A 3,001-nucleotide genomic window follows, 5' to 3' on the forward strand; every position below is an offset into this window, starting at 1 on the left:
TTAATGACTTAATTTTTTTATGTTAAGTTAAATTTGCAATAGAAAAATACTTTAAAGATTTTTTGATAAGGGGCTCCGTTCTCAAGATATACTCACCGAAATTTGATTTTAGCGAAATATTTGCTATTTTTCAATTTTTAAAAATAGTAACCATGAGTGACCATTTCTGAAAATATTTTATTTGAAAAGTTGCTATAAAATTGTCTAAGAGACATTGAAGATTGGACCTCGGGTTGCTGAGATAAAGCGGCTTAAAGAAAAGAAACAAGAAAATTGATATTTTCTAAGTCTCAACTAAACAACCCACCATTTTCTTATGTCGATATCTCAGCAACTAATGGTCCGATTTCAATTTTAAAACATGAACAGGTGTGAAATTTTCCGATCTTTTCGGAAACAATATTTTGATTCATTTTAACGAACGTAGACTGACATTTGAACATTTGAAATGGTAGCCTTAATTTATAAATTTTGAAAGTATTGTTTTCGTAAAGATCGAAAAAATTCACAAACCTTTCATGATTAAACCACAGACAAAATTAAACATTGAAAATTGGACCAGATATTGACATTAGAAAATGGTGGGTTGTTTTGGTGAGACTTGGAAAACTTAAAATTTCCTGTTTCTTTTTCTTCAAGCCACTGTATTTCAGCAACCAAAGATCCAATCTTTAATGTCTTTTAGTCAATTTTAGAGCAAATTTTCTGAACTTTTCAAATAAAATAATTTAGGAAATTATCACTCATGGTCCCTTTTTAAAAAAATTGAAAAACTTAAAATATTTCGTTAAATTCAAATTTTCGGTGGCTATATCTTGAGAACGAAGCCCTTTATCAAAAAATCTATTAAATACTTTTCAATAGCAAATTCAATTTTACGTAAAAAAATTAAGTCAATTTTGTTTTTGCATGAAATTTAGATTTTTTTTCCAAAAATCACTATTTTTCAAAAAATTAAAACTCGGAGGCAGATTTTTTGACCATACTTCTCTATAACTCAAAAGTTGCGGGGTTTTGTCCCCTAAAACATATAAAAAACACGAAAAAAAACGTATTTGGGAAAATTCTCAATAGTCCTCAACAATATCTACAACTTTGCCGAAGACACCACAATAATCAGAAAATTCACTCAAAAGTTACAGCTAACATTGCACAGTGGTCCAGATCGCAAAATTAAGTGAAAAATGGATTTTCCGAAAAATGGTGACGTTTTGGAGCTTTGGTGTTTTGAGAAGAGTTGTTGCAAATGGAAAGGGACAACTTTTGGTTTGTTTGAAAATTAGGGTGGTTCACGATTAGGGTGATTTTGAAAATCTAACTTTTCAGGAATATTTTTGGGAATTTTTATGTCTTCTAAAAAGTTGTTGGGCTGGCCAATTCAAGCAACTTTGTCGAAGACACCAAAATTTTATCTCGTAATCTACGCCTTCTATGATCAAATTTATAGAAAGCATCTGAGCAAACCTTCAAAAATCAGTTTTTTGAACGTGGCAATTCAGGGTTAACTTTTAGAGAAAAGTGATATTCGAAGCACTTTTAGAGCTCTATAAAACGAACATTTTCATTTTTTGACATGTCAATTTGGACTTAAGGGTCAAAAGCTACAGCCATTTAAAGGTAAAAAAGATGCAAATTTAAAACTTAAATATCTCAAAATGGCGCAAGCCAAATTTTAAGCACTAGGTTGCATTTGAAAGAGGAGATCTAGCACTACAAACGCTGAAAAAATCTCAGGGGTGTTTTTCTTTAAACTTGAGATATCTTCATTTGAAAAAGTGTAATTTTCAAGGGAAACCCATATGGGACCACCCTGACGAAATTCGAAAATTGTCCAAATATATGTTTTTCCATGTAATTTTGCCCTCTGAATCTGAATCTGCCCTCAGAATTGAGCCAAAATGTCAACAAATCGATTTTTGGTCATATTTTGGGTTTCCATGTAAAATTATCATTTAAACCCAAAATATGACCTAAAATCGATTTGTTGACATTTTGGCTCAATTCTGAGGGCAGGTTCAGATTCAGCTGGCAAAATTACATGGAAAAACATATATTTGGACAATTTTCGAAATTCGTTAGGGTGGTCCCATATGGTTTTCCCTTGAAAATTAGACTTTTTAAAATGAAAATATCTCAAGTCTAAAGAAAAACACCCCTGAGATTTTTTCAGCGTTTGTAGTGCTAGATCTCCTCTTTCAAATGCAACCTAGTGCTTAAAATTTGGCTTGCTTCATTTCGAGATATTTAAGTTTTAAATTTGCATCTTTTTTACCTTAAAATGGGTGTAGCTTTTGACCCTTAAGTCCAAATTGACATGTCAAAAAATGAAAATGTTCGTTTTATAGAGCTCTAAAAGTGCTCCGAATATCACTTTTCTCTAAAAGTTAACCCTGAATTGCCACGTTCAAAAAACTGATTTTTGAAGGTTTGCTCAGATGCTTTCTATAAATTTGGTCATAGAAGGCGTAGATTACGAGATAAAATTTTGGTGTCTTCGACAAAGTTGCTTGAATTGGCCAGCCCAACAACTTTTTAGAAGACATAAAAATTCCCAAAAATATTCCTGAAAAGTTAGATTTTCAAAATCACCCTAATCGTGAACCACCCTAATTTTGAACCAAACCAAAAGTTGCCCCTTTCCATTCGCAACAACTCTTCTCAAGACACCAAAGCTCCAAAACGTCACCATTTTTCGGAAAATCCATTTTCCACTTAATTTTGCGATCTGGACCACTGTGCATTGTATGGAGACTTGTATGGGTGAACCAAATAGGAATAGGGAAGGCCCCCACAAAGTTTGGGGCAAATCAGAAAATACAAAAAATAAAAATGGTCGAAATCAGCTGATTTCACAGAGAATTGCTATACTACAAACACGGACGTCCGTGCTACAAATACAAATGAAATTCGTTTCCGGTTTTCGTGGAGAGTAATAGACAGTACAGTAGAGAAATCAAATCAACGCGTTTTATTGCTTTCGGATAACAAACAACAGTCAGTA

Source organism: Culex quinquefasciatus, chromosome 1, assembly GCF_015732765.1.
Source record: "Culex quinquefasciatus strain JHB chromosome 1, VPISU_Cqui_1.0_pri_paternal, whole genome shotgun sequence".
NCBI lineage: Eukaryota > Metazoa > Arthropoda > Insecta > Diptera > Culicidae > Culex > Culex quinquefasciatus.